This window comes from Hemitrygon akajei, chromosome 6 (genome assembly GCF_048418815.1).
Source record: "Hemitrygon akajei chromosome 6, sHemAka1.3, whole genome shotgun sequence".
Lineage (NCBI taxonomy): Eukaryota > Metazoa > Chordata > Chondrichthyes > Myliobatiformes > Dasyatidae > Hemitrygon > Hemitrygon akajei.
The window spans coordinates 63,996,215-64,011,264 of record NC_133129.1 but is presented as its reverse complement, the minus strand read 5'-3'; the positions used below and the strand labels follow the sequence as shown (position 1 = coordinate 64,011,264).

General features: G+C 40.8%; 1 protein-coding gene across 4 annotated transcripts in view; it reads right to left on the bottom strand.

Annotated features, from left to right (window-relative positions):
- Positions 1-15,050, bottom strand: part of megf10 (multiple EGF-like-domains 10) — a 176,276-nt gene that overhangs the window by 106,228 nt on the left and 54,998 nt on the right. The window lies entirely within an intron of this gene.

The window sequence follows — 15,050 nt, the reverse complement described above, 5'->3', positions numbered from 1 at the left end:
ATTCCTAGGGCAAGAATACAAAAACACTCCAGATAATTTGATCTCCCCCCCCCCCCTTTATCTTTGGAAAATAATTGGATGCTGCTGATAATCATTGTGTGAGGTTTCAGTGTACCAAGAGAATCAGGTCTGCCTATTGCCTACTTTTGTCCTGATAAAGAGAAATAGTTCAATGCTGATGCAGACAGTTGAAATTGGTCACTAGAATTTAGGTAAGTTGTATGGAGGTTGTGTAGAAGTCAGTTTTAAATATATTGAAATTACAACATCATAACAAGTCATTTGGTTTGACCCCTCTGACCGGGTATCTATACTCCATATATCTCCTTCTCATCCTTATCCTTCTCCTTCTGTTCCTTTAGCCATCATGTAACCATCCAACTTCCCCTTAAGTGCATCACTGCTATTCCCCCATCACAGCCGAAAACAAGTTCCACAATCTTTTGTTCAAAGGTTATAATTGGAATGATCTGATGCTCAGCTTGTTTTTGCAAGACAATCTGAAGAGAAACGTTTTCACTCGGGGTAGTACAAGTATGGAATGAGCTTCCAGCATGTCCAGTTGCAACATTTAAGTTTAGATAATGCTGTACATGGATGGGTCAGGTTTGGAATGGTAAGGTCTGGCTGTAGGCTGATAGGACTGGCAGAAGTTCAGGTTGGCATGGACTCAATGGGTTGAAGGGCCTGCATCTGTGCCACAGTACTCCATGGCTATGAAAAAATATTTAAAGACAAAAAGAATATAATTTGCGGTGATGATAGATGATTTGTTAATAGTGATCAGATCTTTTCTAAATGTAATGAAAGAGTGATTATTGCTAAACTCTAGCCTGTGTGTGGTTGCAGCCTGTGACTTAGGGTCTGGAAAAAGGTTACTTGAAAGGGTGGGAGAGCGCGAGAGAGAGTGAGAGAGAGAGCGTGAGAGAGAGTGAGAGAGAGAGAGAGAGCGAGAGAGCGCGAGAGAGAGAGAGCGAGAGAGCGACTTTCATCATATCTAGGCATTTGGACATGCAGTTGACAGGTCATGCCCTGCAGGCTGATGGAAGTGCGTGATGCTGGGTAGCTTTTTTTGGCTGACACAGAGGTGATGGGCTGAATTGCCTTTTTGTGTGTCATATACTTTCCATGATTCTATTGTGATGTCCAGGTGTTTACATAATGGCTACAGACTCATTGCAAATGTATGAAACACAATCCAAAGCAGTGGGGGCCCTTGTATCAAGCAAAGATTATAGACAGGGAGGGACCAACTGGTGCACCAAGCCATGCCAGCCACCAACCACACCGCTATTCCTCCCAGACAACACCCACTCCTAACGCCCCATGCCACTAGGACATGTATGACATAGAATATCCTTCCCATCCATTTCTGAGGCATATGGTCGATAGCGTAAGGATACTGTGCTGGGCTAGAAGTAGTAGAGCTGTCAGGTTTTGTCAAAGAAGTAGCTTTTAAGAATATCTAAGTAGGGGAGCAAATTAGGCTCTGGGAACTTTTTTCTCCAGCATTTTCAGGCAATCAGAAACAGTCCAGATCATCTTCCAGACCATGTGCTACTTATAAAGACATTAGCATTTATGAAGGAGCAATTTCTAATCCAGTAAGGCACAGTTCAGCTTTGCCACAACACAAAATACAAACTGATTTCAATAAACATAGGTTAAATATTTCTCTTTGCACGAGGGCCTGCTTTATTGTATCATATACTTGCTTGAGAATTAATTTGGAAAACTAAGAACAAAATTCTCACACCCAAGATCTAAGTGGGCTCACGTAGATAGAGCTCCTATCTATGAGAGGCATAGATTGGGTGGATAGCCAGTACCTGTTTCCCAGGGCACCAACAGCAAACACCAGAGGGCATATGTACAAAGTTAAGGGAGGGAAGTTTAGGGGAGACATCAGGGGTAAGATTTTTTTTAAATTAACACAGAGGGTCGTGGGTGCCTGGAATAACTTGCCAGGGATGGTGGTGGAGGCTAAAACATTAGGGGTATTTAAGAGCCTCTTGGTCAGGCACATGGATGAAAGAAAAATAGAGGGTTACAGGGTAGTGTGGACTTAGTACTTTTTTTAAGGAATATATGGGTCGGCACAACTGAGGACTGAAGTGCCTGTACTGTGCCGTAGTATTCTAGTGTGCATCAAGAGTGGAAGGTTTACACACCCATAACCTCAGAGGAATCCAAAATGCTTTACAGTTACAGCCAATAAAGTAGCCACTGTCATAATGTAAGAAACATGGCAGCCAATTGTACATAGCAATCTCCCACAAAGATTAGATGAGAGACTGTTAAGTGAGAGTGGAGGCAATGCTGAGTCAAGGCGGCAGGGCCCGGACCTACACTTGAGAGTGAGGAAAGACCCGAAGTTTGATCGACTTAAGCACCGGGCCAAATTGGAAAAGTTGGGTACGGGGCAAATTGAGGTGGCAGAGCACCAGCCCAAGAGCGTATCGAAGTGGCAGGGTCTGAGTCTGAGAGCAAGGTCTGGACAAGTTAAGTGCCAGGCCAGATTGAAAAGGACAGGTTGCTGGGGCCTGTTCAGATCACTGCTCCATAAGTTTTGTTTGACTCTGCACTGAACTTCAGTTTGTTGCTCTGTGAAGTTTACTCATCTCTGCATCGACTTGTGGCTGTGGCCAGCAACTATCACAGTGTGGACTCCTGGACTTCAGTTCCGAATGCTATTTGCTTACTTTTATTGTTTTTTCCCCTTTTTTTTTCTCTACACTTTGGGGGTTTGACAAGTCCTCTTTTGTTTAATGGGTTCTGTTAGGTTTCTTAGTTTTGTAGCAGCCTGTAAGAAGACGAATCTCAAGATTGTATAAAGAGTACCTACTTCCATACTAAATGTACTTTGACTTTGAAGTGATGTTCATCAAGAGATAAACAATGGCCACAACACCAGGGAGAACTCTCATACTCTTCAGCAAAAGAGTATCATGGGATTTCTTCCATCCATCCACAAGGCGGATAGTGGTTTGGCTAAAGCCAGCACCTTCAGTGATGCAATGGCCTGGACTTAATGCTCAAGCCTCTTTGGAATTAAAGGGCCAAATATACTCCCAAAAAGCCAAAGGCAGTGTCCAAATAAAAAGTAATTCTATCACTGTGGAACTGGAAGTCTTATTCGACAAATTCAAAATGTTCATGTTTCCCTCAGGTAAAGGGTATAAAATATGCGGTTTCATGTTCACGTCAAAAGTGTATGTTTTTAATGGACATTAGAACTTGTCCATCACATTGCACATAGGCATGTCTGGCATCAGTTAGTGTTAAAACAGCAAAACCATTGTTTGAAGAGAAGCAAATTATCCCAACAGCTTTCCAAGCATTCCATTCCCTCCCCTTGCACTGCATTATTCCAGCAAAAAAAATCACAACATCTTACTCCTGCTAAACAGTTAAGTAGAGAAAGTGAATCTCTGAATTATCAGCTCTTCTGAGTGACCATCTGTAATACATCTCACTTGATCTGCATAGAATTAAATCAATCTTTTATTATTTACATTTCTCGCACACTCTTGCAAATTAGGCTATGATTTTCAGTGTTGTACACATATTTCTGTGCAAAATTATATAAAGTGCTACCACGAGACCGAGAGCTCGAATAGACTACCAATTGTCAAAGGACTTTGTGAATTCCTAATCCTTCGTTATACCAGGCTTAATTCTACTGCACATCTCCCGGTGTGGTTTGGTATAAGTTTTACCAATATTTTTTTTTGGGGGGGGGGGGTAGCTGTGCTCTTTTAAAAGATGATTTGAAATGCATTTTTTTTCTGGAGGGGGAAACAAGCCTAATTTTTAAGTTTCCACAATTAACAATGAGAGGATGACCTGATCTGCTGTTCAGATGCTTTTGGTTCAAGTGTAAATGTTGGCCAAAACATTAAAGAGTACTTCCCGTCACTTCTTCAGTTAATTAGATGGGGTGTTTAGATCTACCTGACAAAGCAGGCTAATCATTCTGCCCAATGGATGGCATCTCTGATTGTGCTTCACTCTCAGGTTCTGTACTTGCATCAGCCTGTATGAAGCATAGTCTCTGGAGGGGCACCTAACCAGCAGTCCTTTAATGTAGGAGGTAAATGTGCAATAAAAATACACAGTCGACCCTTAAGCAGCCAATGGATGTGGCTCATTAGCATAGAGTCATTGAATATTACAGTACAGAAACAGGACCTTCGGCCATCGAGTCCATGCTGCCCAGTCGCATCGACCTGCACTTGGGCCATCACCCTCCATACCCCTCCTGTCCACGTACCTGTCCAAATTTCTCTCAAACGTAGAAATCAAACCCACTTCCACTAGCAACTCAATCAACATTCTCACCCCTTCTGATTGAAGAAGCTCCCCCTCATGTTCCCCAGTTCACCTTTCACCCTTAACCTATGACCTCTAGTTTTAGTCTCACCCAATGTTAGTCGAAAAAGCCTGCTTGCATTTACCATATCTATACCCCTTATAATTTTGTTTACCTCTATCAAATTTCCTGTCATTCTCCTATGCTTCAGGGAATAATGCCATAAATTATTCAACCTTTCCCTATAACTCAGGTCCTCAAGTCCTGGCAGCATACTTGCCAATTTTCTCTGCAATCGTTCAACCATATGGATATCTTTCCTGTAAGATAGATGACCAGAATTGCACACAGTGCACCAAATTAGGCCTTATCAACATTTTTAACAATTTCAAAATAAGTATTTAATTTATGAAATCCAATACTCCCTTTATGACCCTATCTACCTATGACACCACTTCCAAGGAATTATGGATCTGAATTCCCAGATCCGTCTGTGCTACCACACTCTGTAGTGCTATACCATTCACCATGTCAGTCCTGGCTGGTCCTTCCAAAGTGTAAGACACATCACATCATTTGCATTAAACTCCATTGGCCATTTCTCAGCCTATTTTTCCAACTGATCCAGATCCCACAGCAAGCTTTGATAGTCTTCCTCATTGTCCACTACACCCCTGGCAGTGAAATCTTCCAACACCACGCCATCAGTAAGAGATGTATCCATTCCAGAATCAGCACCCAAAGTTAGGAATTATTAACGTTATTAAATTTCAATACATGAACACATTCTAATTTGTGTTTTATCATTAAATCTTTTCTTCAATTAGGACTTTGTTATGCTGTAAAAATGCCCTGTTGGCCTGTGCTTGTGTTACATTAAATGATCCTCTTACAGTAAGTGGTGTGTTTATTCTGGACAACTTAATCACTCCACTTTTCAAAAAAGTTTCAGACCACAAGACATGGGAGCGGAATAGGGCCATTCCGCCCAGAGTCTGCTCTGCCATTCAATCATGAATGACTATGTCCTCTCATCCCCCTTTTCCCTGCCTTCTCCCCGTAACCTTTGATACCCTTACTAATCAAGAAACTATCACCCTCCGCTTTAAATATACCCACTGACGGCCTCCACAGCCATCTTTGGCAATGGGTTCTACAGAGTCACCACTCGCTGGCTGAAGAAATTCCTCCTCACCTCTGCTCTAAAGTGAAATCTTCTTTATTTTGAGGCTGTGTTGTTTGGTTCTACGCTCTTCCACTACTGGAAATATCCCCTCTCTACCTACTCCATCCAGGCCTTTCAATATTCAATAAGTTTCAGTGAGGTCCCCCCCCCGCCCCACAACCCAATCCCTCCCATCCTTCTAAATTCAAGGCACTAAGAAATCAAATGGCCAAGAGTAATTAAGTGCTCACACATTAACCCTTTCACCCCCAGGATTAGTCTTGTAAACTTCCACTCAAATGTCAGCACCTCCTTGCTTACCTATGGGGTCCAAAACCACTCACAATGTTACAAATATGGTTTGACCAACACCTTATAATACCTCAGCATTACATACAAGAGAAAATCTGCAAATGCTGGAAATCCAAACAACACACAAAATGCTGGAGGATTTTTTGGCCTGCTGAGTTTGTGTGTGTTCCTCAGCATTACATCCTGCTTTAATATTCTAGTCCTCTTGAAATGAATTTCAGCATTGCATTTACCTTTCTTACCACTGCAGGTTAACCTTTAGGGAATCCTACACTCTGATTTCTCTCACCATTTAGAAAATAGTCTACACTTCTATTCATTCTACCAAACCTTAAGACTCTACGCTTCCCTATGCAGCATTCCATTTGGTACTCCTTTGCACATCCTCTTAATCTATCCATATCCCCTGCAGACTCCATATTCCTCAACACTACCTGACCCTCCACTTATCCCTGTATCATCCACAAACCTACCACAAAGCCATGAATTCCGTTATCCAAATCATTGACATAACATGAAAAGTAGTGATCCCAACACTGACCCTTGCAGAACATCACTAGTCACCAGCAACAAACCAGAAAAGGCTCCATTTATTCCCACTCTGTTGTCTGCTAGTCAACCACTCTTCTATCCATGCTAGTAGCTTTCCCTTAACACAGTATGCTTTTACCATGTTTAGCAGCCACATGTGTAGCACCTGGCCAAAATCCTTTTGAAAACCCAAGTAGACAAAATCCACTGACTCTCTTTTGTCCGTCCTGCTGGTTGCTTCCTCAAAGAATTCCAACAGATTTGTCAGGCAAGATTTCTCCTTAAGGAAACCAAGCTGACTTCCACCAAATTGATCATGTGCTTCCAAGTACCCCAAAGTATCCTTAATAGTAGACTGTAAAATCTTATCAATCACTGAAGTCAAGCTAAAAGTGAAGGGACATTTGCAATTTTCCAATACTCTAGAAACATTCAAAATCTAGTGATTCTCAAAAGATCACTAATACATCTACAATCTCAGAATCAGGTTTAATAATCACCAACATATGTCATGAAATTTGTTAACTTAGCGGCAGCAGTACAATGCAATAGATGAGAATATAGAAAAATAAGTAAATTAATTCCATTAAGTGTGTGTGTGTACACACACACACACACACACATATATATACACACACATATATACACATATACACACAAATATATACATACACACACACACACATATATATATATATATATATATATATATATAAAAAATAGTTAAATTAAAAACAGTGCAAAAGCAGAAATAATTTTTAAAAAGTGCAGGAGTGAGTTCAATGTCCATTTAGGAATCAGATGGCAGAGGGGAAGAAGCTGTTCCTGAATCACTGAATATCCTTCCAGGCTTCATATCTCCTTCCTGATGGTAACAATGAGAAGAGGGCACTTTTTCAAAACCCTGGAGGTGTAGGACATCTGGTTCAGGTGACTTATTCACGTTCAAACTTTTCAGCTTCCGAAGTACATTCTTCTCAGTAATAGCGACCACACTTCCTTCTGCCTCCTAACTCTCAAATTTAATGCATGTTGCTGGTGTCTTCCGTAATGAAGACAGAAGCAAAGTACTTATTCTGTTTGCCAAGTATGTTTTGCTCCCCATTACTATTTCTCCAGTGTAATTTTCCAGCAGTCTGTTGTCTATTCTTGACTCTCTTTTACTTTTTAATACATCGCAAAAGAAAACTTCTGGTACCCTCTTTCACATTATTGGCTATCTTACCTTCATATTTCTCTCATTTGTACTTTCTCAGTTTCCATCTTTTTTTTTTTAAACTTCCGAATCTTCCAGTTTCCTGCTAATTTTTGCAAATTGGTTTGCAAAGCTATTGGCTTCTATATATTTAATAAACTAAGTTGCAAGCCTACATTATTGCCTATAAACTATTCCCAGAGATAGAGAGAATTATTTTAGTGAACAGAATCCAAGGCATTATTTCCACAGGACTAGCCAGCCAAGAGGGATACCTGACAGAAATCACAAGAGAATCTATGTTTCATTTTCCAACATGACTTTCCAAACGTTAAAAAAATAGGTTTGGAAACCATACAAACATCTTGGCAGAAATCCCAAACACCCTTATCAGAAATATGTCTGGAGAGGTCATTTCAATAGTGAAATGAACTCCTTGTTGGCACTATCATTTGAAGTTTCTCAACCAGCTTTCTTCAATAATTTCTCTGCAACTTAATGGCAATTTGCAGTCAGTAAAACCTCTGAGGACAAAGTTTACAGTATTACTTCTGGTATTTTGATTAAGTAGTCCAGGTTGGACTTACCTTTGTCAGAACTAGTGGAGTGTAATACTGTCCAGGGGCATCTCTTTCAGATGAAATATTAAGCCTTAGCTTATCGGTCATCTCAGATGGGTGCTAAAAATCTCATGGCTTCTTGAAATTAGGCAAGTACTTTCAGATCAATATTTATACTTCAAACAATATCACTAAAATGGATTGCTTGGTCATCGTGGCATTGCTGCTTTTGGCAACTTCTTGACAACAGTTGGATCGGGACATAATGTGGGCAATGGGGTCATTGTAGATGGACAAAAAGGTTGACGTAGATTCAATAAACTGAAGGGTCCATTTCTCTGCTGTACAACTCTGAGTCTGTGACAAATTTGTTACCCCATTTATCACCGTACAATGGCTGCACTTCAAAGATAGATCATAGTTAGGAAAAAATTGAGGTGCTTCCTATGATCTGGAAACATATGAGGGGTGATTAATAAATCTGTGATCCAAGATAGAAAGAGTCAATTTTAGAAAACCTAGCACATTTATTTTCAACATAGTCCCCTCCTACATTTACACACTTAGTCCAGCAGTCGTGGAGCATACGGATCTTGGACCTCTAGAAAGTGTCCACAGCATGGGTGATTGATAAGTTTGAAGTGAATAACTCATATCCTTCTACTTTAGATCACAAACCTATCAATCACCCCTGAAGAGTTATTAACTTCAAACTTTCTGCATAATCACTCAGAGTTGAACTGCACGTACATGTAACGAGAGCTGTATAACTCATCTCCTTCTACCGTAGGCCATGAACTTATCAATCACCCATCTGTGGACACTTTCTGGAGGTCCAAGATCCATATGCTTCACGACTGCTGGACTAAGTGTGTAAATGTAGGAGGGGACTACGTTGAAAAATAAATGTGCTAGGTTTTCTAAAACTGACTCCTTCTACCTTAGGCCACGAACTTATCAATCACCCCTCGTACTGCACAAGTGTGCCTTAGTTTTTGGAACAGATATTCAATCCATTGTTTGTTTGTTTTTTTTTAAAAATCACCCAGCAGCCCAAAGATATTCCATCTATTAATTTTGAAAGATAAAAATCTTGGGATGCAGGCATCTAAAGTGCCAAATAATCTCTCCAGGCAGGGGTACTTTTCCAGGCACACTGTTTAGTTTCATAATCTTTTCTCTCTAGCAGGGTTTGGCTTACTAAAATGACCCATAGCTTCTACTGAGCCCACATCAAGATATTCCTTCACATTTTCCTCCTTATTTGGAAAGCTACTTAAAGCCTGAATTTGTAGAATCATGGAGTGAGATAGCATTGTGTTTTTGAAAGAACTCTCTGCCTCGTCCCCGTCTTTTATTTTCCATGATTCCTTTCCAAGTATTTATCCAGTTTCTGATTTGAATGACCAGATTAAATATGCTTCTACCACCCTCAAAATCAGATTAATATAAATCAGGGAAATGCAAAATACTATTTATCTCCAGTTCCTTTCTCCATCATCTAATTCTGTGCAGTTTGGTTCCAAGCCTCCCAACAGTGGAAAATAGTTTCTCCTAACTTACTCTGTTAAAACTCTTTATGGATTTCAAAGACATTCAGCAACCCCAATTGCACCCTATCCCACCACAACACATTCCCCTGTAGTCGATTATTATTCACATTCATTGAAGTAACTCTGAAGCTGGAGTTACGCACAGTGCAGGAACAGTTTGTAAAATAACTCCAAGCTGACAAGCAGCAAATAGAGGAAGGATACCGCAGAAACCTTGACTGTTCTGTTGTTAAAATATTCCTCAAGCAAGTAATGCTAATGTGGTTGGCTGATGAACAGAGTTAAACCCTTTAATAGCATTTCCTCACTCAGGCCAAGTCTTTACGAGAATGCAGGAAAGATCTGCAATAATCCATTAACATGCTAACAGCATCTCCTTAACAACTTGTTTACAATATATCGGCATATTACAAAATCCATGGACAATCGTGCAGCTGTTGGCTTGGAAGTAGAGAACTTGGATTCATGCAGCATGGAAACAGACCCTTTGGCCCAAGTCATCCATTCCAACGATGTTGGCCAGGAAGCGAGTCCCATCTACTCTCTGAACCTCTCCTATCCATGTACCTACTTAGATGGCTTTTATACATTGCTAATGGGCCTGCCACAACCAGGGTTTAGGCAGCTTATTCCAAATATGCACTACCAACCATGTCAAAAAAGTGCTCTTGATGTCTCTTTTAAATCTCTCGCCTCTGATCTCAATTCTATGCACACTTGATTTTAGCAGCTTCTCCTTGAAAAAAAGATGTGTTCTCACCCTGCCTGTGCCCCTCATAATCTTAAATACTTCTATCAGGTCACCTCTCAATTTCCTATGTTCCAGGGAATTAAGTTTAGTCTACATATCTTCACTTTGTAACTCAGACCCTCAAGCCCATACAACAGATCGGTCAGTCTCTTCTGCATCCTTCCTCATTTAATACCATTTTCCCATAACACTTCCCAGGGCCCTACTATTCACAGTACAAGTCCTACCCTATATTGACCTCACATTTATCTGGATCAAAAGCCACTTACCATTCTCAGCTTACATACCGAGCTGATCAAGATCCCTCTGTAATATTTCATAATCTTCTACAGTATCTTCAACACCTATTTTCATTTTGTCAGCACACTTACTAATGATGCCATATATAGTCACATCCAAATCATTTATTTGAATTACAAACAACAAAGGTCACAGCACCAACACCTATCACACACCATTAGACATAGGCCTCTAGTCTAAGAAACAGCCCTCAACCATCACCCACTGCTTTCTACCACTGAGCCAATTATGCATCCAATCAGCTAGCTCCATGTGCTTTAACCACCCAACTAACCTGCCATGAGGGACATTGTCAAAGGCCTTGGTAAAATCCATATCAACAACATCCATTCCCCTACCCTCATCTACCCGCTTGGTTACCTTCTTGAAAGACTCCAAAGGATTTGTCAAACAGGACTTTCCATGCACAAAGCTGTGCTGAACATCCCAAATCCAGTCTTGTCTCTCCAAACATTGGTAGATCTTATCTTACAAAATCCCCTCCTACCTTCGATGTCAAACTTATTTTCATGTAGATTCCAGGCTTGTTTTATTATGCTTTTTAAACAATGCTATCTCATTTGCCACTCTTCAGTACTCCAGAACTTCATCTGTGGCTGGAGATCTCTTTTCTAACTTCCCGCAAGGCCCAGGAATGTATAAGGTCAGGCCTTGGGGACTTATCCACTTTAAAGCCTCAAGTATATCTTCCCTGCTAATTTGCATGTGGTCCAAGACAACAACACTCATTTTGCCCTCATCCTTAGCTTCCACAGTTATCTCCATAGTAAAAGGTTGGAGAAATCTGCATTAAGGATCTCACCCATTTCTTTGGGTTGCACATTCAGTGGGCCATGCTGACCTTTAAGGGGACTTATTCTATCCCTAAGCATCCTTTCATTCTCAATATATTTAAGAAATCTCAGGATTTTGCCTCACCTTGCCTGCCAGATCCTTCTCATATCCTCTTTTTGCCCTCCTAACTTCTCTCCCACATTTATTGTAGTATCAAGAAATTCACTAGTTCCCAATTGCTTATACACAATGTTTGTCTCCCCCTTTTTCTTAACCAGAGCCTGAATATCTCTCATCATCCATTGTACAAAAAACCTGCCCAGCCTTGCCATTTACCCTGATAAGAACATCCAGGCCCCTGAACTCTTCACATCACAATTGTAAAGGCCTCCAACTTGGCAGATGCTCTTTTCCCCCACACAAAAAAAAATCTCACCCATATCAACCATTGCAAGATCCCGTCTAATAGCTCTAAAATTTGCTCTGCCCCAGTTCAGGATCTCAACCTATGAGCCAGTCATATCCTCCTCCATAACAATTTGTGAAGAGGATGTGGAGAATGATGCAAGGACCTGCATCATGGTTCATCGCAAGCAGTTGTGTGACAAGAGTACTCTGACCTATAGTCTGTTCCCAGGGACACACACACACACACACACAACACAGAGCTATCAAGTATTGCTGGCTGATCATCAATTTGGTGAAAGATGCCCTTTGATCTGCCTGAACATAAAGATGCCTAGTGAGGTGTGCTGCGGACTGGCACATTCCCAGCTGCAGGAGTTCGTGCTGAGGGATGCACTGAAGCTTGGTGCAGTCACTGCAAGGGCTCAGTAGGGAAGGATCACGGGAAAGCTAATGGACAGGGTGGGTGGGGAAGCGTTCAATTATTGTTGTAGTGTATGATCTGGGGGGTGGGGGACCACATGAGTGGCAACAATTCTACTGTTTTTAAAAAGTGTAGTAAAAGACTACTTAATGCCTTGACTATGAATGTAGGAATGAAAAGGCATTGCACAGTGAAGTCATGTAAATATTATTTTTATTATGAATAAAGTTTATTTGATATGAAAAATAACTTTGTAAATGCTATTCAGAGCCGAGCATGATCCATCATTGACAACGTGGTTAATGTAAGCAACTCCTTTGCCTGTTTGTGCCCATTTCTGAAGCACACTTGGCTAGGGTGCATGGGAAGAAAGGAGGAAAGACTTGGCTCAGTATTCCTCTCGCCGTTAGCAGAGCCTGACCCTCTGGGCATGCCCTGCAGCCCTGCCTTCTGCAATATTTCATGTTCTCATAGCTTTTATTAATTTTCCAACTGCCCCCATTAATCCATTGACAGACTGACTTTGAAAAGTTACCTTCATGCCAATCCCAGCCTCATTCTATCACGCATGTTCCTGGCTCCTTTCCACTACACACTTTCTGCAACCTAAAATGACTCATTTTCTCTTTCCTATTTTTAACAAAGGGTCTTTGACCTGAAGCAATAACTATGTTGTCCTTTCCACAGTCGCTGCCCGGTCTGTTAAGTTTATTAGTGTTCCCCACTTTTATTTCTATGCCTCTGGTTTTACATACGTACCACATGACAAATGATTGAAAACTGAATGTATTATAAGTCTGTAATGCAACACCTGGGGCCAATAGCTGAAGTTTTGAATGTCATAGCAACTTCAACATCCATATCTAACATGCATTTTGGGAACTTCTTGACTTCAGTTTCAAAAGGGATAGCCCATCAAAGCTGGAATTACAGGAGCAGAAGTATGTATTCTGTTACTTTCCCTACTTATGCAATGTTTAAACATATACAAGCAGTTGCAACTTTCTTTAGGCACTCCTGTACACCTACTCATTAATACAAATATTTTAATCAGCCAATCATGTGGCAGCAACTCAATGCGTAAGAGCATGCAGACATGGTCAAGAAAGTTAGTTGTTGTTCGGACCAAGCATCAGAATGGGGAAGGAATGTGATCTAAGTGACTTTAATTGTAGAATGAGTGTTGGTGCCAGACGGGGTGGCCTGAGCATCTCTGAATCTGCTGATCTCTTAGGATGTTCTGGCACAGCTGTCTCTAGAGTTTGTAGAGAATGGTGCAAGAAAACAAAAGAAAACATCAGTGAGTGGTAGTACTGTAGGCAACAATGCCTTGCTAATGAAAGAGGTCAGAGAAGAATGGCTAGACTGAGTCAAGCTGACAGGAAGGTGACAATAACTCAAATAACCATGTGTTACAACTCTGGTGTCCAGGAGAACATCTCTGAAAGCACAACACATCGATCCTTGAAGTGAACAGGCTACAGCAGCAGAAGACCACACCAGGTTCCACTCCCATACCTAATAAAGTGGCCACCAAGTTTTTTCTTCAATTAAGGCAAATTTCAAAAGCATAGTTCATCAAATATGCATTATAGCATCCCCAATTTAGCACACACTCTGGGGAATCATTTCAGTTAAATGCTTCAAAATGGAAATAAAAACACCTAGAGCTATCACTAGTCCCAAGTTTTTATATAAATATTCATCTCTGAACCTTCAATGTCATGCAATAATCAAAGGTACACACAGCTTATAATGATGATGAATAATAAGATAACGGTCTTTTCATTGACTTTGAAAACTGAACGAAATGTACTTTCCAAATCTGAGTAAATTCTTACCAGCACTTGCTCTTAGGGTATACACTGCCTTGTCCTGTCCTTGATAGAGTCGCATAGCTCATAATTTTTCCAGTAAGATACAGACCATAAGACATAGGAGCAGAAATAGGCCATTTGGCCCATTGAGTCTGGTGGATCCATTTCCCCCCTTAGCCCTATTCTCATGCCTTCTCCACATGTCCCTTCTTGGCCCGATGAATCAAAAATCTATCAACCTCTGCCTTAAAAGACTTGGCCTCCACAACCACCGGTGATGAATTTAGTAGTGTGTTGAGAGCATGAGTTGACAAAAGTGCATTTAGTACAGCGAAGGCAACAGAGTAACTGGGACCTCAGTGACTGATAGACAGTGATTGGAAGGCTGGTTCAGAAGTGATCAATTAGCAAGAAAAGAGAGTCTTGCACTTCAACAGTGCCTTTTACCTCATATGCAGAATATCCCAAAGGGCTCTGCAGCGAATGAAGTCAGTCACAATTGCTCATCAGAAACGTGTATAGTAAAGGCCCATAGTGATCAACCAATCTGCTTTCATGATGTTACTTCAGGAAGAAGTGCTCACCAAGATATCAGAAGACCTCCACCATATTCGGAGGCTTAGAACAGAATATACCTCTGTTAGCATCTTACTCTTAAAGTGTGAACCAGAGGTGAAAGGGCTAACAAGCATTGCTGACACTTTTACTAAGTGACAGAAGGATTAAAATGGTCTTTGATTGGTTATTATTTTTATCTCTAGGAACAATTTACCACCTGAAACATAAGCATTTCAGCTGTTCTTTTTTGATCAAGAGATTGATAGACATTGCATTACAAAGTTCCATTTGAAGTAATACAATCTTACGTACTGGCCATGGTATATGGCAATGAGGAATTACGGCACAAATTTAGGGGTTTGGTTAAAATATTGGAAGAGACTGAGAGCCAGA